The 24,536-nt window shown below is 41.8% G+C and overlaps 2 long non-coding RNA genes across 2 annotated transcripts in view; one reads left to right on the top strand and one right to left on the bottom strand.

Moving 5' to 3' along the window:
- Positions 1–20,092, top strand: part of LOC146544873 (uncharacterized) — a 49,973-nt gene extending 29,881 nt beyond the window's left edge. The window contains exons 6-9 of the long non-coding RNA XR_014881884.1: positions 7,357–7,509; positions 10,877–10,924; positions 11,224–11,279; positions 17,078–20,092. This is a non-coding gene — a long non-coding RNA (uncharacterized LOC146544873). The remainder of the gene's footprint in view (positions 1–7,356; positions 7,510–10,876; positions 10,925–11,223; positions 11,280–17,077) is intronic.
- Positions 1–22,957, bottom strand: part of LOC109365844 (uncharacterized) — a 41,916-nt gene extending 18,959 nt beyond the window's left edge. The window contains exons 1-5 of the long non-coding RNA XR_014881885.1: positions 22,739–22,957; positions 20,976–21,085; positions 17,758–17,835; positions 15,423–15,595; positions 20–194 (exon numbers count right to left, since the gene is read on the bottom strand). This is a non-coding gene — a long non-coding RNA (uncharacterized LOC109365844). The remainder of the gene's footprint in view (positions 1–19; positions 195–15,422; positions 15,596–17,757; positions 17,836–20,975; positions 21,086–22,738) is intronic.
- Positions 22,958–24,536: the final 1,579 nt, after the last annotated feature.

Below are 24,536 nucleotides of genomic sequence, written 5' to 3'. Positions count from 1 at the left end.
GGATAGATCAAATAGTTACCCAGATTTCCATCAGCTGTAGGGTTGGCCTGGTGACAGGCTGGATTGCCGTGTTGTACAGATAAGTCATCTCTCTGCCAGCTAATAATAAACATGTCCACTTGATGCCAACAGAACTGGGCTAAATCTTCACGTTTTCTTCCCTTCCCGCTTCAGTGGTGCGAACAGCCCCATCTCTGCAAAATAAGCACATGAAGAGGGGATGAAATTGCTGAGTGGGAATACAGTTTGAATTTGTACTGAGAGCTTTCCAAAGGAGAAAATGTCAATCTCAAGAGATTTTTCAGGATTCAGACTTTTGTTTTAGCCTTCTGCTGTGTTCAAACACAAACTGTTAAGTCTGAGAAAAACAATAGGAAGAAAAACCTAGTCTTTAAAAGTAAATGCTGCCATGAGTATAAAGTTCATGGAGCACGTGGGACAAAAGAGTTAGTTTGAAACCACGACTTGAATAGAAATCTACAGCCCAAAAGTGAATATTGTGGAGTTTCTTTCTCTTTTACTGTGCTAACAAATTCTGGCCAGAAAATTAGAAAGTGAAATGCTCTTAAGAGTAGTAATTATCCACCCCCAAACTGAGGAACTTCTAAGTTCCTCAGCTGTGCAAGTTTTGTTATGGTGTAGAGATTTTACTACTCTGAGTTTTGGATGTTTTCATTACTAGCAGGCCACAAATGAATTAGGTGGATGATGAAAAAATGACTGTCAATAAAATTTTTACACCGATGCTTCATTCTGTGTGAAACATCTTTTATATGTATGCATATATGTATATACCATAAATAATAGAAATAATTTTATACTAGGGATGTAAACACTGGTCCCAAATGCAGTGGCAAATGAACCACTCATTTTCTGATTGCAAAATTTGCCTAAAGGATGGATACATAATTACACTATAATTAAGTATAATAAACAGAGAAAACGATTTGAGAAGGAAAAATTATCACAGCCTCAACCACATCAGCCAGAAGCTCTCTTCTAATTAAGTTATTTTATTAAACAAAATGTTTTTAAGGTGGGTCCCCTTTGAAAATGTACATTGTAGCCCGTGTAATGTAATTTACTTTATAAGTAAAACATGGCTTGTGTATGGACAGATGGTATCTGATAGGACTCATGAAATATGCAGCCACAAGGTCCAGTCCAGCAGGTGCTGAGTACCCCCACGCCCCTGTCTCAATCCAAGGAACAGACCCTAAGCGCAGCTCTGGGAAATCTCAGCAGCTCATAGAGGAGCCTTTCATCTGCACTCACTGATGGCCTCTTTTTATGTTGTTTGTATTTTTTTTCTAATTTAAAGGAAGAAATGCTTGTAGGTAACTCTGATGTTGTCATCACGGAATGACCTGGTAGAGGAAAGGAGGCCAAAAAAAAAAGCTGCCTTAAGTAGCTCGAGCTGCTTGAATTCAAGAGAGTCTCTAAATGCTATTCCTTCGCAAAAGACTTTTACCAGTACTAATTCTGCTCAGTGCACAGCAAGATGTGAAGATGGAGTCTTTTATGTTACTGTGGCTGAAGAAATCCAAAACACAAACTGATTCACTAACTCAGGAAGACCACATAATCTGTTACTTCATGTGGCAAAAGCTATTGACCACCCTCCAGTTGATTCCTCTTTGAACTACAGCTTATATTTTTAAACATCTGCCCCCATCTGTTTGGGGACTACAGGACCTATTAAAAAAGCCTTGGAGCATCGCTCTGAAGTTAGCTATTACTCCTGCTTGCCAGCCCTCTACCCACAAAAAAGTAACAAATGTTCAGCTTAAGTTTTAGCTATAGGATTTCTGCATATATCTGCTTCATTTCTGCATTTCTCTTCCTCTTATGAGCACTTAGAAATTGTGATCAAGCCATCCCTTAGCCTCTCCTCTGTAAGCTCACTAGATCAAGGCATGTGATATAAATTTCTGCTGGTATCCCAGCTCATACAACCTTGCAGATTTCTGGAAGGATCTCACCGTATCTGTAACCTGTTACTCTCTTCTTCAGTTCCCAACTCATCCATAAGGTTTATTTGGAATGATTTAGGTGTTCTTCCAGATCATTGTAAGAAATAGCAAAACCTCAGTAACACATCCATTTGGGATCTGCTAGTGATGAGATCTAAGAATGGACTTACACTCAGTATGTAAGAAAACATTCCTGGTCAAGGAATACCCAAGGAAAGGAGAAAATGTGTCCTAAAAACCAGTTTCTCACAACATAATGTGAATTGTGACATTATAATTAGATATTGTAATGTGAGAACATCTCCAAATCCCTAAACTAGTCTTTCTCTAGCTGTGCCCACTGCATACACAGCTTATTAGACAAGGGAGAAAGCAATGTGGCATTCAGGAGTAATCTTCTCATGTTTAGAGTTTTCCACTCACAAATGTTTGCAGACCTTTGAACCACAAAATGTTGTAGGTTATTGATGAGATTACTGATGTGTGGTTACTACTTGCAGGGTGCCTCGGGCAGGACACTTAGGTCATCATGGATCTGTACAGTCCTGATGACTACTAGTTTCTCTTCTAATCCCATGTACTTTTTGTTGTGTAGTGACCTGATTTAAGCTAGGAGCTTCCATGAGAAATAATCATATGGCATTCACAGATGTAAAGTCAAGCCAAAGAGTCATTTTCAATTGCTTAGCAAATGCTAGACCACAGAAACTCAGTGTGTCGTAAGATTCCACTAGGTCCCATCATCATGGGTGGGAAAAAGGAGGCGGATTATCCGTAGACCTCAAAGTGTTTTATGAAGAGAGGCAAATGCTGCTATTCCCATTTATTGGATAGGGCAACAGCAAGTTGAGACTTGCATAAAGTCACCCAATTAATCAGCCAGAAAACTGCCACTGAAAACCATACTCCGGTCTAAACAAGTTCTCACACTGCCCTCATCACGGTAATATCTGAGTACCCTCCAGTAGTATGTTAGAAGAATTTGGGCATGTCTACACTTGCCGATGCAAACAGCTGCATGTCAATCCAGTCCCCTTCTCCGCCAACTGGACAAAAGCCATCTCCAGGCTGAGGCTGTACAGCCATCTTAACGCCACCCGGAGCCCAGGCATACGAATGCCTGCAAGTTCTTTAGGGAAAGCTCATACCCATCACCACCCTAACGCAGCACTGTGGCCTCTGGGCTGCAGCTTGCTCATGGCTGGATGGGCATGGACAAAGCAGATGTGAGACTGTCTCAGAGAGCAGATAGACTTTCCTTTGTTCTGAATCCAGTTCCATCATTTGTAGTGCTTCTTAGAAGATCTTCTAATGCCTAATGCCACGGAGACAGGGCACAAATGTGTTAGTTATCTGGTTATAGCCTTTTGGCTCTGAGGAAAGATCTGGAAGAAGACAATTTAAACAGGGAAATTTGTATGCACTGTCATGAAGGATGAAAATCTGCAAAATATATTTAGTAAGTCATTAAAAAGGAAAGAGGAGAAAAACATCTCTTTAAACTCAGGATCTACTTGTCATGAGCAAGAGTACAAAAAAATTTGTAACTTAATGACCTGAAGGAAAAGTAGCTGTTATTACAGGGCATTGTGCTGGCAAAGTTCCTATACATCACAGCAATAATTCTCTTCAGACTTCCCTTCCAAGGCATGAGGAAACACCAGTGTGTTTAGCCTCAACTCCCTGGCAAGCAGCATCACTTCCTTGTGAAAGGCGGGGAGCTGACACAGCGATGGGAAGGCTCTCCTTTGTACCAGCAGCAACAGCCCAGTGTGACCCAGAGGGTCTGACGTAGAACTGCTGAGTCCTGCTCCAAGGAAGCTAAAATTCCCAAGGTTCCCTGAGAGCTTATCGTGGACAACTCATGCTCCCAGGTTTACAAATCCTTTGAGGGTTGCTAACTTCATACAAACCACTCACTGCTCTGGAAGTCCCACACCTTGGTGTGGCTAGAGGCTGGAAAGGCGCAGCATGGATGTATCCAGCTCTGCTCACTCTGCTTTTGCTTTCCTCCCTGGGCACTCATTTCCATCAGCTGCCAAGGACGGGCCATCAGATGAGGTGGGCTTCGATCTGGAGCAGCACAGCTTCTGTGAAGCTCTTGCTTGCTTCTGGATCTGAATCCCTGAATGCCTGATTGGTGAATGTGTGCTTCATGCATATGCAGAAAGGGCATGGAAGCTGTTTGAGAAAAATGGACCCGGTTAACTTGGCTACGATCATCCAGGAAGTTTGTGGCAGAGCTGCAAATAAAATCCAGACATTCTGCCTTTTGGGCCTGTGTCTTCACAACAACAGTATTCTTCCTCTGCTCATCTGTGCTTGTTGTCTTATCAGGACATGCTGCTCAGTGTGTTTCCTTAAAGGGAAAGAGCATCGAGAAAGTCACGCTTTAAGTCTTTATAGAAAATCACAACAGCTCCATAGGAAAACCCAATAGCTTTCTGCAAGTATTACGCTGCTTGTATATCTTTCCTTCCCTTTGTGATCTTTACCACTTCCTCGCCATATGTAAAAGGTCTGATCCTGATGAAAATAGTCATAACTGCCATTCAGACAATATTGATTTATCTCTGAAAAGGATGTGGCTCAGTGCTTTTGGCTGGATTTTTCTTCAAGCAGCCAGTCACTTCTCTCTCTCCCCTATACAGAAAGTTGTGAGAAGTCCAGTAACAATAACCTTGCTGGAATTCACCTGGCCCACCCAGGAAATAGCTATTTCTAGACATGGAAAACACAGCATGGAAAACAAGACATGGAAAACCCAATCCTTGTCCCTTTAATCTAACATCTCTTGCATGTTGCTAAGCCTAATGTTTAATTTGAAAAAAAAAACAACCTGAAAATAGCGTTAAAGGAAGCAGAGGATTTAAACATCACTATATTATTAAGACAGCCTTTCTGGAAAACACTATATTTAAAAAATGACCCTTTTACCATGAGGTTTCTAAAACTATAGAGCAGTCCCCAGCTTCCTGTGAGATAAGGCTTGTAATTTGGAACAGAGTAATGGAGTACAAACAACACAATTTGTATTGTGCTTTGTATTAAGAAGCAATGTGGAACCAACCGGTAGTGTCATATTTCTCCTACTCCAGAGCAGTTTGAGGCTGTTTGTGCCAGAGAGTTAAATGTTAGACCAACATGATATTGAAAGTAGCTCATCTTCCATGCTTGACAGAAGTGTGGTGTCAGGATGCAAATCTCCTGTGCTTTTGGTGAAAAGAACTACTGTGCATTTGTGGTCTCTCTCTCTCACACTTGCAGTACTGTTGATTTAAGTTGCAAGCCTGTGACTTGAAATGTTTGGAAGAGCTGCTGGTGAGTTGCGGCAGGCAGAGATGGACACTGCAACCACCTCTTAACTCAAGTGATACAAACCCAAGATGATTTTAACCAGAAGACCTCATTCCTTTGTATTCATTTGACATATTTGTATTAAAGGGATGGCAAGTGCAGAGAGAAAGAGGAATTTCAGTGGTGGTTTTACACCAAGCATAAATACCTGCTTTTCAGAGCTGATTGCACTCCCAAAGCAAGGACTAGATCTGGCCTGGGTTTTTTAATTTTCTTCCAATTTGTCAGCGTGAAATCTGACAGCTAGGCAGATGTATCTGCCTTGATCTTCAGTGTGGATCTCCTTTTGCACTCTTCTCTTGTTTTTGCAATCCTCAATAGGGGAATGCAAAATTACTGTCCAGAAACATGAATCACAGCATCACAGATCTATACATTCTCATGAGTTTTTCTCATGGAGGACTGGAAGGCTTTGACCCATTTTCAAAAGTGGGTGTAAAGCATATATACATAAGGAAAGCATACATACTTGTAGCATCTGCAAAAACATATGGTAGTTTCACATCCCACTAACCAGTTTCCTGGATTGAGTATGAGCAAGGACAGGCCTTTCAGAACTAACAGTTTTTGAATGTTGGGTTTCTGACTCTCGTCTCTTAACTGCTATTCTTTGACTTTGTGAAAGATACCATTTCCCTCTTAGTTTGACAAGTCATTGCACAGAGCCTTTCTGGATACTTGTACTGCCTTTTTTTGCAGATGAAGCCACTCCCAGGCTTCCCTGACAATCTCATTACCTGTCTTCCCATTTCACACAGAGAAAATGTGTTATGTCTTCTTAATCCCAAATAGCAAAATCTCCAGTTTCAACAATTCAGATGTCTGATGATTTTCCTGTGCTACAGAATCTACAGAAATCACTGCAAATTTTTCCATCTAAATATTTTGTTTAATGAAATAATATGATTTGCTAAAGGATCTACTTTCCTTAAATGTATATTTTTAAAGTAGAACATCAAAAACTTTTGGCTGTTATTTCTGACAACAATATCATTTTTCCTGTATTATCAACATTTTCTGTGCAAATATACCCACCTACCAGAACATTTTCTATTTTAGCAACCAAACTGCAGTCCAACATGATACTGGTCAAAGTAACATACTCTGAAGAATGAGCTTATCCAAACTTATGTTGATATGGAGAAATCTTTCTGTGTCTCTCTGTGCCAGTTGTAATTTTAACTCATGAAAGTTCCTAGTGATGGCGATCCCAACACCTCCCTGGGCCATCCGTTCTATCGTTTCCCTTTCCTTGGATAGAGCTTTCTTAAGCTTTTACCCCCTCTGTTTTGCAAATAAAGCCAATTAGATCTTCTCCTTCTCCACGAAGATATACCCAGTGATCACCACATCCTTTTGTACTCCTTTCAGCTACTGTCCTCACTAATACGTGCTCTGGGCTTCTCCAGTGCCAGAATGATCTCCACACAAAAAGTGCTATCACTACCTCTCCTAATAGCAAATGTATTTCTGGCCACAGTGTCACATGGTAGACTTGGAACTTGTCCTCTACCAGCTCTCCTAGCATACTGTCAGTACCATGACCAGGTTCCTATGTGCATTTTGATTAAGCACTTTCTTTTTCATGGAAGAAAAGTTTATTTAGAACACTTAAACTCCCTACCCAATCATAGGTGGGAGCTTCCTGTCTATTTTGTTGTTTTTAACCTACTGTAAGAGCCCTGTCTGCTCCACAATCCAAACTGTTAACAGACATATTTGAATGAACTGTGACCAACAGACTTCTGTTGATGCATCCTCAGTTTGACTGTGAATCACTTGTATCTAATCCTCCAGCATGTTATTCCTACCAAAGGCTGAAAAAGTAGCAATTATTTATGTCATAACAAATATATAAATGACATATGACAAATATATATATATATAATTTCAACAGTTGTCCAAAAGAGACCTGAAGCCAAGATTGAAATCAACGGGCAAATATCCACTAAACACCTGTACTGAGAAACAGGTTTGAGTACCAAGCCCTAAATCTATATTCTCTCCTTTATTTTCTTGTAAGAAGATGGCATTGCATTGAACCTGGATTATTCCTAGCTCTGAAAGCAAGATGGGCACTGAAGTATACCTCTAAATCCAAGATGATGAGCTAATCAACTTTGTATTGTTAGAAGAGTCCCCACCTACGCTTTCACACAAAGGACTGATTAGCTCACAGGTATGCAAAACTCTGGAAGGATGTCATCTTTCATCTCTATTAGAAGATGTTTAATATATCTTAGGTTGCCAACAATTAAGTGTTTGTGTGTGTGTACACAATGCACATAGCCACTTGCTCAGTCCCAAAGCTACACACTACATATGCAACTAATCTGCCATGCCTGGGCAGAGCTCTGTGTTGGGCACAGCTCTGCTGCTGCTCAGCTGTCACAGGGACACGCACCACTGTGCGACAGGACTGCAGCAGCCACAGCCTTGCAGCCCAGAGGAAGTGAATGTTAACTATTTGCCCTGCTCCTGATGGCAGCAGCTGACAGAAGCCATCACAGGCTGAGTGCACAGAGAGTAAGGCCGTAAGCCTATAGTGCATGATGAATTTCTGTTGCTCTTGCCATACGCTGACACAAGAAAGCCAAAAGCATTCCCTGTCCTCCAAGTCACTGATGGAAATACCTCGTATGCTTAGGAAGTAACATATTCAGGAGAACTTTTCCTGCACTGTTCCTCCATGATTCTTGCTGAAGACCTGCAGGACATCAGGAATGCCAGCAAACCATGTTCCCAATCACGGAGAATCAAGGAGAATGTGACCAAAAAAGTCTCCCTCTGAAATATGCATTTGACAAATATGTAACAATGTATATGTTTTCCAACATGTTTAGAGTGTGAACAGCAGAAGACATGGGAGGGCATCACCAAACTGTATGCTTGCAAATAGAATAGCTTTCTTCTCCCACTCTGATACAGGGAAATACCATCCATCTGCCTTCTAAAGAGCAGAGGTAGTGAGTCTATGCTATCAGCATCTCCTCTTCCCATGCATATGTGCAAGGAAAGCTAGTCTGAGTTAGGAAATTCAAACTCATAAGGAACTGAAGGTAAATTTAAGCTTGTGGGGAGAAACTATCCCGGAATAACTTTGTCTCCTGCAGACAAAAAATAAATGTCTAAATCCTAAATGATTACCTCTCTGTACCTATGGCTTCAGAGGAGTGGTGACCCTTACACCAACTGGGCTGCAGCACAGCCCCTCTGCCTGCTGGGAGCTCTCAACCCCAGCCCAACCATGGCTGCTCTTTCAGACAGACCGCAACCTCTCCATTGCCAGCAGCTGCTGCTTACAGCACATTAAGCGAGGCAAAGAAGGAGACTGTGGAGGCAAACAGCTCCCCTTACTTCCCTCTTGCCTGTGCTTGTACTTAAAGCAGAGAGTTTTTACTTTATGGAAGCCTACATGAAATGACTTTGTCCTAATCACTGCACTACCTCGATTATCGCCTGCACAAACATTCCCTTCAGATCTACATACTGGCTGGGACAGAAATCACACAATTGATGTTTTGGTTTCCACTACCTTATCTAAATCCAGTTAGTGCTCAAAATGAGACTAAGTCAACAGACTTAATTGAATGAAAGGGCTGTGAGACAACCTAGAGATTTGCGGCTGTGTATGTCCGTGCATGAGCTAATCACTATGCAAACACTTCACAACAAACAGTACTGGGCTGAGCAGGCTTGGTTTTTCTGTGGTCTGGAAGCTCCTGACATGCTGGGTTTGTGTGAAGCATTGTTGGGGCTGGCAGGAGGATTTAAACAACTTCACAAACAATGTACTGTCACGGAAAAAAAGCTGGGGATGGACAATGGAGCAGGCCATGAACAAACACTTGTCCTGGACGCCTAGATCAGGAGGTAAAAGAGACCCTCTAGTAGCAGCAAATATAATTGTTCACTTGTGATTGTTGCTTTCTAGATATGTGAAGTAGCTCTGGTGGCACCCAGCAGCTGGGAGCAGGGTGTTGCTTGATGTCCTCAGCTCATGCCTGGGGAGGCTGCTGCCGAACTCCCAATGTCTCCAGCTTCTAGCCCTTGTAGACATTATAGGTTTTCCTGGCTGCAATCATGTCATTCCTCCCTGCTCTACAGTGAAAGAGAGAAAAGTTTACATTAAATATTTGGGAAGGACCACATTACGTCCATCTCACCTCTCGTCTTTAGTGGAGGCCACGATGAGACTCTTAGGAAAGATCAGTAAAAGCAGTATTACAGGCACTCCCTAGAGCCACAGCCAGGACCAAGTTCCCACTGTGACAGTACTGCACAGTTTCTCCAAAACTGAAGGTCTAAAAAGAGAAAGCCTTACTCTTCATCTTCAACTTGCCCTGGCAAAATCTGCGTCTCTCCTTTTTCTGCCACCTGCGCAGTTCAGAGGCCCAGCCTTGGTACCTGATGCAGCTGCTGTTTGGGGAGGCCAGAGGGAAAACGCTCAGGATCATGCCAGTGGTTTGTCTTAGCCATTACAAGAAGAGAGGCTGAAGCTACAAACTTCCAAAAATAGTCATTAAATAATCTTCTGAAGTGAGATGACTCATTTACTTTCCTGGCTGATAGAACTCCATAAGATTACGGAGAACCTGAATCAGATCACTTGGCAGTGATAGTCCAATGAATATCTAAAGGTGACTTTGCCACGAGTAGTATAAAGACAGAGTCTCACCATTTTGACTTGGGATTGAACATGATTTTTACTGGAAAATCTCATTCCATACTACAGACAGACACCACACCCTGCACAGGCCACCCACTTGTCACCATGCTCTTGCTTGGGGCCAGGACATCTGGTTGTAAAAATGCAACTGTGGTGCTGTCCCCTAAACAAAAGAGGATACTGGACACAGCTAGATCCTTCCTTCCCAAGGGAGGCAACAGACTGCTGCTGTTACATTTATGACCCATTCGACAGTTCTCACCCTTTGGCGTGCAGTGCAAGCTGACAAGGCAACTTACTTAACACAGCTAGGAAAGACAGTAAGGATGATTAGCCTTGTGATCAGGTGCTGTGTGGCCAGAGCCAAAAGAAAACTACTGCTGAATGCCCAGGTTTCAGGATACAGTAATAACACACAGTGCTATATTTCATTTCTTTAACAAGTGCTGAATATGCAAAGGCTCTTTTCCCAGCTTCTGTCTCTGTCTTGGAAGCGAGGGAAGAGCTGCATGTATAATTATTTTCAGATGCCATCTACTTTATTGATTATTTTAGTGGGATGCACAAATAATGGCAGCTAATGCCAGGAGCAGAGATAGAATAAAGCTTGTTCCCTTTTGGGAAAAACTGAAATAAAACCACCATATGAATGGGTCATTGAAAACAGGCTGGAATATATTCCCTATAGTCCTTCCGAAAGTTCAAGAGCAGGGGAAAAGAAAAAAAAAAAAAAAAAAAAACACAGCAAAAGAAACTGTCTCTGCGTTCACTAAACTTTGAATATCTGAAAGTGCTTAAAAAAACACACATGCACTTTTTTTTCATATGATCATGGAAAAACACACTAAGCTTTTGACTCAATGGTTTTGTTTTCCAGTGAGTCCTTTCCAGGTTCCATGCGCCATCTCACAGTCACGTCTGCTGGGTGAGCTTTGAGCTAACAAACTTCAGAAGAGCTTTTTGCGATTTTGCCGCATTGAGTTTCAAGTATCGGCTTGCTGGAAGCGCAGCAGAGAGGGAAAAGGGAGGGAAGTGGTGTGAGCTTTGCCAACACACCTGCACAAGCTTTGGGCTCTCCTGGACACTCCGTGCACTAATGATGTATAACCTGTAGAGCCTGGCAACACGCTTTCTGAAGACTAAAACAGACAGACTGTGCGTGCCTCTGATTTCTAATTTCTTAGAACAAGTAATAACCCCTCCTCCTCCAACCGTGTGCTGTAGGTAAATGCTTGGGATGGAAACTGAGATGTACTCAGCTGGTGAAAGCTTCTACCAAGGTAAGGAGTAAATTACATTTTAATTATGTATTCTTGGTCTATGTATTTACCCTTCTGAAGCAAAAGGGAAGGGAAGGGGAGTGGGGGGAAGAAACTGAAAGAAGGACAGAATTAATTTCAGCTCCAATGTTCTGCTAATTTGTCTTTTGACTATTAGAGATGCAGCTGGATTCCATTTCTAATCCACTTTCAAATTTGCTTGAATTAAAATCCCAGATCACTGCTGTGTTTTCGAGTTGAAGTGTGCATAGTAGCCAAAGTTTATATTGCAATTTCTGGAGTTATGGAATGATGAGCTCCAGTAGAGGAAAGTGAGTTGTATGCCTGAGTCCCGGGGGATAAAAAAAAAGTTGGCATCAGTGTTATTTGGAATTAGAGCTCACTTGTAGAATAAATAGCCTTGAAGTTAACACGCTGGCTACATTTTATATTCAGTTCCACCCACTGGAACCAGCGGGTACGGAAGAGCAAAGGTTGCTGTAGTGGAAAGGTAGGAATTGGAAGTGCTGGATTATTATAAAACCTGCATGTTTCTGAACTTCAATCTGAAATATTACTATTCCTTCATTAGAGTGGGGCTTACTTTAATAAGAAATCAACTTCCTGACTGAAACAGTACAGCAATACTGCCCTTGTGTAAAAATACCTGTGCTTTTGCTTCATCTATCTGAATCCCAGTCTAAAAGCTGACATTTCTCCTGTGGCATCCTGTTTATGTCTAAATTTAATACCATAGTCTTGTTAGACTTTGTCACCTAGGTAACACTATAACTCACATGAAGTTATGAATCCTCATATTCTCTGTTTTTTTTATATCTGCCATGACAATTCCCTGCCACTGCCAGGTGAAGCCAGCCAGCATTTATGGAAAATGAACCGACTAATCATTTCCTATAGCAGGAGTCTATTATGATATAATTGCAGCAGTTTATGTTGACATCCACATGGACAGATACAAGCCAAAAACTGCAGTAAGGGATCCACCCATCTACCACCCAAACGTAAACAAGCCAGTATGGTTAAAAAGAGGACTGGAAGGCAGGGCCCAGGCATTCTCTAGCTGTGTTTTGGTACAATTGCCAAGATGCTGCAAAGCCTTTCTGCTAAGAAACTCATTCAGCTGTATCCTGACCCTTACCTCACACAGAAAGTTCAGCGGTGTTTTTCAGTGCCAGCTCTTTTTAAAACAGGGCTAGAAGTGTGTTATTATCGGGAGGAGTGAGAGATTATGTTTTGGATGCTGGTTGTTGTAGAGTCACGACTCAGACTTGTTATGTACCTAAGACCCAGTTCAGCACGAGCCAAGATTACCACCATTGTAGTGTGTGCACACCACCACCAGTGTGAATTCCTTTGCTCATACTAGCAGTAATGTTCACGCAAAGGGGAAAGAAGTCTATGTGAAGACAGCTGGAGATAAGCTGTATAAGAACTGATAGGCTTTAATGAAAGATTGGGGAGTAGCTCATTTGCTGATGAATGATTGAAAATAGAGATATGGATTATGAGGAACTTGATGTAATGTGAAGAGAAACTCAGGTTGGCCTTCATAGAATGGCTTGGCTTGGAAGGGACCCTGAAAATCACCTAGTTCCAACCCCCCCTGCCATTGTTCACCAATGCTATCACTCCATCATAAAAGGCCACCTGACTGTTCAGGCACAATCTGCCCTTGGTGAAGCCACACTGACTCTTTCATATCATCTCCTCATCTGACATGTACTTCCAAAAGGATCTGCTCTATGATCTTCCTAGGCACAGAGGTGAAACTCACTGGCCTGTAGTTCCCAGGTCTTCATTTCTCCTTTTCTTAAAATTGCGAGTGATGTTTCCCTTTTTTCAATCACTGGGGACTTAGCCTGACAGCCATGACTTTTCAAATACGATGGAGTCTCTTCAATTAGAATAAATCAGTGTAGTAGTCCTAATGCTGAGCAAACTTTGCTAGTTTACACAGCTTTTGTGAACTACAAACTCCATTCAGAGCAGAGTTTCTCCCATGAGAAATACAAAGGTTTTCCTTTCAGTGATACTAGTCAATCTCACTCCACAATGAGGATTTCCCTTGCTGACAAAGAGAATGGAGAAAAGTATCTGTTGGGTCTGTCCTGAGAAAAGATTTGACATTACTCTGATAATTTTCTTCCTCACCCCTCTCCAGATAGCATGAATTAGATTAAACTAAACTATTCCCAAAATTGCATTTCCAATAAATGAACAAGCCTGAATGAAACAGCTTCTAGTTTTTGCTGATGCACCTCTGTATGCAACGATCAATCCATTCCTCCTGGAGCTGCTACCAGGAGAAAATGGCTGCTGCTACTCAGCTACAAGTTCTCACTCCTGTTAGGAGGTTTTTGAGATCAGCTTGGCCTGAGTATAGCCTGTAAGTGCACCCCTGGATGCACCCCAAACCTCCTCAAATGTGTTGGCCAGATGGAGGGAGTTTTCCTGGAGGCTGGGGCAGTTTATACTAGTGGAGGATCTGGCCTGCAAACACCTGCATCTGTGGTATGAGGACAAATAAAGGCCCATACTCCAAACACGGTGTGCTCCTAGGCTCCTAAGCTGTACAAAATCCCATTTCCTTTCTACTTGTGCTAAATGTAAAAACAGAAACAAAGGCACACACCTAAATAAACAGAAAAGCACAGACAACAGAAGAGGAGAGAGGCCCTAGTACAAGCCCAAAGCCAACTAGTACAAAGAGATACTTTCTATTTGCAGTCCTTTGTGTGAGACCTTGCCATATCATGTGGATGAGAATGTGAGTGGGAGATTTGCTGGACAGCACTGGTTTTATAAATGTCTCACAACTGCAGAAACACCTGCTTTACATTACTTTTCTTATTGGTCCACAACAAAAATCCTCTCTGGTGAACAGTTCTCAGCAGGCCTTATTCCTTTGTTTTCTTGGGACAGCTCAAGTCACTGGTCTGGAACATCTCAGGATCACACCGGAACCTCAGTGAGGAAGAGGTGGAAGTCAGAAGGGAGAAGGGCACTTCTGCATGAAATCATACCAAAATGTTGGCTAGAGAAACAAAACCGCAGGAGACTGCTTCCCATTAGGTGGGGGAGGTGGGGCAGGAGGGTTTCCCAGGCCAAATGGACAGGTCTTGAAGACCCATCTGTTTTCACCATGAAAACCTCACAGCCCACACCTATGCAACACACACCACTCCAGTCACCACAAGTTATTACCCTTGGTCTCCACCATTTCCTGAGAAGCTGTAATGGTCTGATACAATGTCCAATGAAATCAAAGGGATCCTTTCCATTAACTCAATGGACTCTGGATCAGGCCCAACATCTGTTTGGCCCTCTTTGTGCACAGAGCAGCCAATTTATTCTTTATCCATTCCTGGGCCTCCTTCTTATGGCTGTCATTAGCCACACTAAGCACCACCCCCAGGAAGAACCCATGATTCATGTTTAGAGACTAGGATGGTACCGGGCACCGGTCTTATCTATGTCTCAAACTAACAGCAATGGGCCAGAAGACACAACCCATTCACACGGCAATACACAATATTCATTTCTTCAGGACTTTGATGAGCCCTTCAATTACAGCATGCTTTTGTCACCTGTCACACTAGGATTCCCATGCTGTGAAATGCATGTCATTGCTAAGCAGAGTAATTAGCCTCATGAAGCCAAGCAGCTTCTCATAGCAAAAAAAGTAGTTATCCAGTGTCAAATCTATAGGTGCTTCCAGGCAGAGATGCAGATTCATTTTGGGCACTACCACTGTGTAACTGAGAACCCCATGCAAAAATCTGCCTCCACAACGTACCCCAAAATCACATGGGTGTGAAAATGTGAGCGTGATGCCTAAGGCCAGATGTGCGGACTTGCAGACTGCTGGCACTGTGCATAGGTACATCTGCATGTCAGGTACTTACTCATCCCTGCATACTTCCCCGATAAAATCTGGATTGCCTAAAGCTGGTGTTTTCACTCCAGTTTCCTTATCAAGGTATTTACCATCTCCCGTCTGTGCCTTGCAGACTGAGGGTGTTAAATGCTGCCTTACTCTGTCAGTGAGCTCAGGCATGCAGGAGCTGCCATACAGGATGGGATTTCTAAACCCACCAGAGCACGCAGTGGGTGGCTGCTGGCTTAGGCTCAGTAGGATCTCACCTTGTTTGTACCTGGGACACTTCTCTTTTGATCCTGTTGCTGGCTTTCTGCAGCTGGCGGGCTCCTTCTTGTGTTTTGTGGTGTTTATTGTGGTGTTTTCTCATAGACCCCGACTGCTTTTACAAGATGCTGTCTCCTATGAAGCATCCTAGCCCAGTGCAGTTGTTGTGTGGCTGTACGAAGAGAAGGAGAGTTTTGGATGAAGTAATCTTATGTGTAACAGAAGTGCATGGGAAAATCTCAATCTATACACAAATCTTTTTTTTTTTTCCTTTTTTTTTTCTTCTGAAAGTATTTCTTTGTTGCTTTAGATAATAATACTAGGTCTACTACCACAAATGCAAGTATTTTTGGGGCCTCATCAGCTAGGGCATTGGAAGAGGACATTGTTTATTCTGGGATGCTGATTCCACAAACAATTCCATGAATAAAAACTGTGAGCAGAACATTCTAGGAATATTGCTTGGTGTCAATCAGACTTAAAAGGAAACTTTTTTGGCTAAATTAAAACAGAACAAAATGAAATGTAAATTTGATTTATAAAATGCCACCAAGCTCTATTAGTTCAAAAATGACAGTATAGTTTATCAGACCACACATAAAGAGATTTTCTTCTGAAATTTTTGTTCTAGTTGGATATGTAGAAAAAAAAAGTCAGAACTAACACATGGGATAAATTGCTCAATGACTTGAAATTTCTGTCTTGACACAGGCTGAAGGAAAGGAGTGAACTTCCCAGCTGCTTGTCCTATAGTAAAAAGCAGCTTCCCAGCTGTTACCACGCTGAGCAAACTTGCTTAGGTGCCACTGCTACATCCCCCTATATGTAGTGCTCACTGGATGTGGGATGACACTTAATGGGACCCAGGAAAATGATCTTTATATTAGATTATTTAGCCTCTTGTGGTATTTAGCTTTCTTGTGGTGGAAAAGGTTAGACTTGGACCTATGGCTGTTAGCATGTGTCCCAACAAGAACACTCTGAACCCCATCAGCCAGGGAAAAGGAGCTCTGTCTACCAGCAGCACTTGCAGTGCTGAAGGAAAACGGGGCAGAGTTCAAGGAGCTGTTTTTCCTATTGCTTTGGTTTTGGAAAAAGTCAGCACAGAAATCAGAGAGGGGATTGCATATATGAGGTGGTGTTAATTAGGTGCCACTTGTAATGAAGATATGACAGCATGAGCTTCAATGGAGCTGGCTGCATGTTCTGCATTCAGCCTATATCCTCTTCTCCATCCTCCCCCCTGATGGTATGACGACTGGATAGGCTGAAATCACTTTGAGTTACACCTGCTCTTGCTGTGATTTCTACTTGAACCATGCTGTGATGTTTTGGATATACACACCTGCCACAAGGCTGCCTGCATGCCTGGGTGCCCAGAGCTTGGGGACAAGCAGCCCTGAAGAGGCCTCAAGCAAGAAACACAGGAAGGCAGATGCTTTGCAAAGTGCTGAGAATAAAACCTGGGGAACCATGTAGTGTGAGAGAGAAACTAAAAAATTACTCCCGTAGTGAAAAAACCACATAATATATTCAAGATGTCATAGGTTAGCCATGGTGCATGTGAATCATGCTGCAAATAGCTCACCTTTAACTTTACCGTCGTAATTAGATTACAAAGTTTTTATTATGGTTTTAAATTCTGCCTTTATAGGTTGCTGCCCAGCTGTGCACTTAAATCTGGTTTTATCACACTTTCTGAGCTCATCACATTTAATTCTGCCTCTACAATGCTGGATTAACTTTAAGGGTCACTGAAGTCAGAAGTCACTCACCCTTGCCCTGCTAATGGATTCACACCACCCCTACGTGGTCCCAAAGAGTGATGTGTACAGTAAACTATATTTATTGGTGTGGTAGAGGGGAAGGAGTGTTGGGACTGTTTGCTTATTCACTCCACCACTGCACTTAGCTATCAGGGTATTTGCACAGATTACTGCATGCACAAGATGATGTTTACCTCCATGTAATAGCCTGATGCAATGAAATCTTCTCAGCAAAGCCAATCTGAGAGCTAAAGAGGAGAATGCTGAGGTCTGCTTGTGAGAAGCGGATGGCTGGATAATGAAGTACATAAGTTTGTATCATCTGAGGAACTGATCAATTGTCTCCATTCAGAAATCCAGAAATCACACCTTGCCGTCACACTCACTCCTGCCAGAAAGCCCAGACCTGGTATTTTATGGATCCTGTCTCTGATATTTCAGGAAGCCCCAAGAGGAATAAAAACCCACTATTTTTCTAAGGATGACTTCTTTGTTTCTAACACCAAGAATGCATGGCAAGGCACAGATGAAACTCTTCATCTCCACAACATTCATCCTCAGGTTTTACCTTGATGTGTTTTTCTTTGACCGGCAGAGATCAGATGTTTCGGTGTTAGATACTTCCCAAACAAGATGATTCATTGTCCTGAAAAATTCATCATGTAAATGGATAAATAAGGGGGAAATCATATTCCTTCCATTAAAAAATGGAGAAATCAGGTGCTGAACATCCAGGTGATTTACATGAAGTCACAAAGGGGGGTTTGAAAGGGATCTGGGAAATAAAACTAACTTCAGTGGAAAGGTCATTTCTCTCTTTCTTGCAGGGGAATACTTTGAACAGAATTAGAATGGACCTGAGCCAGAAATGGACAGCAGGGACTTTAAGGAAAATCAGAGGTCAAAATTCATCACAGAGTAATGCCATGACAATTTGTAACCTTTGCCATTCAGTGACTAGACACAACATTCTGGAAGTGAGGTTAATAATTTTCAGCAATATATAGCCTTCTTTTAAGGAATGTGTGGTGATTACAGCAAAGAATTTCACATGGTCACAAAATATCTATCTTAGAGTCCTGGGCTTATAAAATACTCTATTTCCTCCATTAATTGTGTCCATGTGGAGCTGTAACTAAGTAGCTGAAACAAATAAAACCAAAGTAATATTGTTTCCTTTTAAAATATTTCACTTAATTTGTGGAAGAGGTTTGGGCTCATTAAAAATAGACCATCTCCCACGAGGGCTTTTTTCTTTTCTTCTCCAAGACTCTCACCAATCCTTAGTAATGTGTATAGCAGCAGACTTCTCTTCAGCACAGCCCTGCTGGAAGCTGGTCTCCTGTTTGACTCAGCAGCTCCTGTCATGATCTGCAGCATGGCCAGGCAGCACTCATTTGACTAAGTAAAAGGAGGCCTTAGCGTCCTCTGATGAATCATTGCTTTTAGATGACCACTCGGTGTCTCTGACTAAAATTTCCTCCTTCTATCTCCAGCTCATTAGGAAATGCCATGCCTTTCTCCCTCGTAAATATTTGGTTATCGTGAGCTATGCTTTTCTCATGGAGTATGTTCCCCTCAACTGAGGGTACAAATAATGCCTAGACTTCAGCTAGCACCTATAGAGTGGAAGTTATTGAGGCACTTGGCTTCTTCTGGTAGATCTTAGTCTGCCCCCTAATCTTTGCAAGTAAGTTACGGATCAGTTACTGGTGAAATCACAAACCTCTGTGTCATTTGTGACAGTTCCATTCCCCAGGCTGATGTCAATCACAAAGCAGAAAACAAAGCATGTAAGACAGAGGTAAAGAGCAGCATGGATCAAGGATGTAAGGCTGCAAGAACAATGTGCAGAGGAGATCAAATGACTTCAGAGGTTCCTTTCCTACTGAATATCATTTTTCCATCATCTTCAGGATATCTTTTCCTATTACACCCACTCCAGCCAGAGCTCTCTTTAAACAAAAAAAGGAAAAGATCTGGTGATTTCACAAAGTCCACGTGAACTGTCCCATTGCTGGTGTGCTCTGACCAGGAAGGTGCTCACATTGCAGTGTAATAGAAGCAATGCTGAGACCCAACATAGATGGTGCATGGATCTGACCAATGTGGGCCAAGTATGCAGGCAATCACTGAAGTTACAGTAAAGGGCAGAAGTTCAGATCGTGGCCTTTTCTACACTGGCATGTTTCACAAGGTAGCAATGCCTTGCTGGAACCCAGAATCCTCACCATCACCCAGAATACCAATGGAATGCTCATCAGATACCCGGATGAGATTGCACAGTATGTGCACTTCAGCCCTGTTGCATAAACACATTTCTATAAAATTGTTCCTATTATTCCTCTCTGATTTTCTCCCTCTCCATTGTGGTCCGAGTCATGCTGCAGAAGAATTTATCCTGATGCTACCAGGCAACAGCCAAAACTATTAATGATGGCATCTCAGACAAAAGATGTAGAGCTGTTCAGAGTCTGGGTCACTCCAGTTCTTCTCACTGGTTTTGTTCTCTTTCTAGGGGGGAAGCCACATCTGGAAAATTACTGGTGTCCTGCTGTTCCCTATGATCACCACTGGGAACTGGCATATGGTCTTGTAAACTGTGATTAGATCTACAAAGTAAACTCTGATTATGACCTCTCTCAAGGTCTTTAAAAACACATTTCCCTAACTGCTATGATTATATTCAAATTCTTTCATTTTAGTAATAACAATGTTGTCCACATTTTCCTCTCTTCCTCGTTTTCTGATCATAATCTTGTGGGGCACAATAGAAAAATCAGTTCACAATTCTTTTCTCCCTGTGGTCTCCAGCTCTTAGCATTAACACTCTCCTCCCATCAGAAAGACAATAAAAATATGAACAGTTCTGGATGAGCTGAAACTGAGGTGTGGAGCTTTTCTGGAGCATATTAAAAGGTAACAATCACTAGTCAGTCATTGATATTATCCTAATTATATATATATATATATAAAATATATATATCCTAATAATTATTATTGCTTATTTTAGAGTCCCCCATAAAGATGATAGCTGAGTTCAAGGCCTGATGATAGTGCAGATGCTCTGCAGACAAAGTGTGAACGCGGTCGTGTCCCCAGCAGCCTGGAACAGAACTACATCAATGCTGCATGAAAGTGCATGGCATCATGTGAAACGCTTTGTCAGTGTGAGAACCAGAGCCCAGCTGAATTAATCCTGCCACTCCTCTGATGTCTCTCTGCATAATCTGAATTCTTTCTTATGCATCCTCTAGTGATCGTGAACACAGCTGTAGCAAATGCTTCTTTTTAATACAAGGCACAAACCCCAAAATTGCCATTACTCAGCCCCAGGAAACAAGCTCCCAGCAACTGGGTTTTGCCCAATATCTTGCCCCCACTATAAGAACCGTGGGAGAATTTGAGTAGGATGAAGATTTCTGCCCCAAGTATATTTATTTCAGAATATAATGTCATGCTCCAGGCAGGCACGCAGTAGTCCTGGGTAACTTCAAAAGAGTTAATTCAGGATCATCTCTCAACCTGTAAGAGCCAAGAGGGAGAGCTGGGCCTGCTGACTCTGCAGGGACCAGTTCAGGGACTTCAGCACCTGGGAAAAAGGCATGTGACCACAGTGAGGTAGTTTGGCTCACCTACGTTGTTCTTGTGTCCTCTGAGGGACGACGTGCAAAACCTACATACTGGACAGAGGGCTCTGCATTGCTTATACCAAATTTGTAAGAACTATGCAATATTACTAAATATTTTACACTGACTATGACAGAAAAGCCTGCTCAGACGTACCGTGGGAACTAAAGAGGCGTACATGTCCAACAGTAGTTTGTTTCACAGTGGAGACTATGCATGCTGCAGGTCACATTTCCCTCTGCAGTCATCTTCTGGATTGTGTTTATCTGTGTGTCAGAAATGAAGACACAGACATAAGAACATAAGAACACTTAACATTTTCTTTTTTTTTTTATCTAGATAAAAAGGGAGTCGATTGACATCTCATATTTCTGGGGTTTTGTGAGATCATAACTGCATTTTAATTGGTTTAATTACCAGAATATAATATTACAGGTATGTAATGTAGACCTGTAATATACAATGCATGATATGTGTTATATATAATAAAATACCACAGGTCATATAACACAGTTTTCGTAACAATTATTAGTGAGATTATTAGTAGGATTATCAGTAGTGAATATTCAATGACATGAATAGAAATTTCCCATGAGTAATGTCTTCAGGATTCAGCTCTTCTTATCTAAGTTTCTAAGAAGAACATATATATGAAGAAAACATAAAAGTTTTGAAATATGTAAATATATGGAGGCTGAGGTTGAATTTGGCTTCAGTAAGCTCGAGGTCTAAGTTCCTCCACAATGTTTAGGCACCTAACTGCCACTTCACATTTCCACATTTGCTTCAGAAATACAGTTTTTCTTTATTTTTTTCCATGTCTGGCTCAATACTCACAGTGGTTTTCATAATATATCTGCTGTCTGCATTTTGGAAATGGCTATTAACAGTCACACAGTGTTTTCCAAACATAATTGTTTAGATCTCTCTGGTGACATAGTTAGCATCTGGGAGAAACACAGTAGTGTGCAATTGTGTCTTTAATTATCTTTCCATTGTGAGAAGGGCTGGTATGTGCCAAGGCATTTATTATACATGACAAGGACAATGTATTTACAATGGATGTTTATACACTAATTCTTTATAAAAATACCTTGACAGAAAGTGCTCCACCTGTCCTCATGTTCTCTATCGCAATTGCTAATTAATATTATTGTGCTGAAAATGATCCTATCTATTAAAGCTTCTGTCATAACTGCTGTTCCCTGCCTATCTATGCCTAATTAACCTGCCACTGACTCACATGCTGGGAAGGATGTTTGTTAGGCAGATGTAGCCTTGCTGATCTGATTTTCACTGCTCCATTCGATTTTACCTAGAGTCCTCCATTCAGCTAAATATGTGCCTCACCTGAAGGATGTCCAGTTGGTCTGCATCTCCACTCAGCATTTCTTGCACTCAGCTACTGCTGCTGATTAAAGTTTAGTGCTATATTCTAGTACTTGGCAATGCTCCCACTGATATTACTGGAAACAGTAACAGGCTGACAGTAAGCACATATTTAAAGCCAAGTGCCATCTGATTCACTCTGCCAGTTACACTGGTTAAGATAAAGTGAGCATGCAAAATGATTCTGAAAAATACTGTACAAAAAGATTGCATCTGTTCTGAATTTTCTGTGTATATGTCAAGCTAAAAAGAAGTTTATATTGCTTGCATAAGTATGGGTTGATTCTTCAAAGAAGAATCTATTTCTTCAAAAGAAATAGAATGCAACTATTTTGCAGGTCTTGTCTCTGGGAATTATGACAAGGGCTGGGAAGGACAGTAGTGAGAGCCCCGCCATTGCTTCATGAAGAGCCAGGTTCAAAGAATGACTGCTGTCTATAAGACGCTTTGGGCTTTATTCTGGGCTCGTATCTAAGTACATAAAGATACAAACAGAAGTCTAATGTGATTGTCAAAAGAACATTACTCACCCCTCGGGAGGCCTCTTCTGCCAAAGAGCTCCTGCCTGGCTCAGCTCAAATTGCAAAATCTCCATTTTCTTCTGTTTCCCATCTGTTACAAGAGAGATAATTACAGAGGTGCTAAGAGGATAAACACCGTAATGTCTGGGAGGTGCTCTAAAAAGGAGTACGTAGGATAGATAGAGCACGAGTAGTTACTCTTGTCTCAAGGCATGCCTGAACTCTGCAGTGACACACTTTTTAGTTGACCACAAACTCTGCTGTGATGTGGTCCAACAGGGCTGGGTAAGAACTCTCAGGTTACACAGTTGTACTCTCCAGGTTTGCTTCAGATTAGCTGCTAAGAAGTGTTAGACTGAAGACATCTTAGGCTTTTTCAATGAATAAGAAATCAATATGATCTCCTGGAGGAGAAACTTTTACATCAGGTTTCTGGTATCCTTCTGTGCCATGGGAGATACTGCCAGTTACGGTGAATCATATGCAGGGAACAAAACCCAATCTCTTCTTCCATTCTCCAAGAAAGTCTAACTTAAAATATTGAGGATCATCCCAGCTGGAAACCACTTCTTCATCCATCCCAGCTTGCTGGGCTGGTCTTGGCAATAAAGCTGTTTGCCACATGTTGCTCAGTAGCACTGCAGCAATTAAGACAAACTAATGTGGCAAAGGGGGGAACCCATCTTGCCAATCTGGCAAATAGGGGCCACGCAGAAGGAAATGGTATCTTAAGAGAAAGATGTCATGTAGTGAGCCGCTGTCTCTTTTCCTTGGGACCAGCTCTATGGTGTGTGTTACAGATGAAATTCCAGGCAAATGTGATGAAATCTTGTGGAGGGATGGCAAAGTGATGAAAGCCATGCACATGTGCCATCTATTAGATAAGGCATTCAAACTTTTTTCTTGAACTAATCAGTAGCAGCTAAAATAAACAAAAAAAAGGAAACAAAGCTTAAAAAGTGAGTCTGTCTTGCAGCATAAAAAATTAGGCAGTGAATCAAAAGGAAGAAAAAGATGTGGAAAAATGAATTCTTCTCCCCCGCCCCCCAAAACCGTGGTGTTCTTGTAAATAAAGGGAAAGGAAATATTTATTCACAGAGAAATGCAACCATGCCACTGTGCAATGAAACAGGTCAGCACGTTGTTGTCTGTGCATCTTCAGCACTAATCAGGATTAAGGCATGGCAGAAGATGCTCTATCTAAGCCTGCTCCCAAAGAACCCCAGGGTACCCTACCCGTGAGGAACACTTTCCTTCCAGACATCTCCTTCTCTGACAACCCTGACCTTTCTCCTGCACTTGGAGATGAGCTGGAAAGTGGGTAGAATTGACCATACTACTAGTACATTGTGGACAAATAACCTTTATGAGAATATTGTTCATCAGTGACTCCCACAGGAGCTGAAGGTATGAGGCTCCTCACCAGATCATCACGTGCTATTGTTAATAATAACAACAATAATAATAGAGGGCAGGGGAAGAAATAATACTGCAACTTCCTTTCAACTGTGAGAGCTGTGTGTGGAGGGAGAGTGAGGATTCCACAGGGCACTTGACTCTGCCTTCTTTGAAGCAGCAGTAAATAGGAATGTTTGGAAAAACAGTAAAAGCCATATAAAAGCACCATATCCATTTGTGGTTATGTAGGGTGGATATAAGGAATATACATGTATTTCTTTGAAACAGGGAGCCCCACTAGCAGATCCCTTTATGACTACACTTTGCTTTGAAAGGAAAACATCCAAAGGAAAATGAAAAATGTCAAGAGCACTGCAATTGTTCCACTTCAGAATTTAGAGCATGAAGC

This window comes from Meleagris gallopavo, chromosome 2 (genome assembly GCF_905368555.1).
Source record: "Meleagris gallopavo chromosome 2, MGAL_WU_HG_1.1, whole genome shotgun sequence".
NCBI classification, from domain to species: Eukaryota; Metazoa; Chordata; class Aves; order Galliformes; family Phasianidae; genus Meleagris; species Meleagris gallopavo.
Note: the sequence above shows the minus strand (reverse complement) of the source record. Positions and strands in the feature narration are given on the sequence as shown.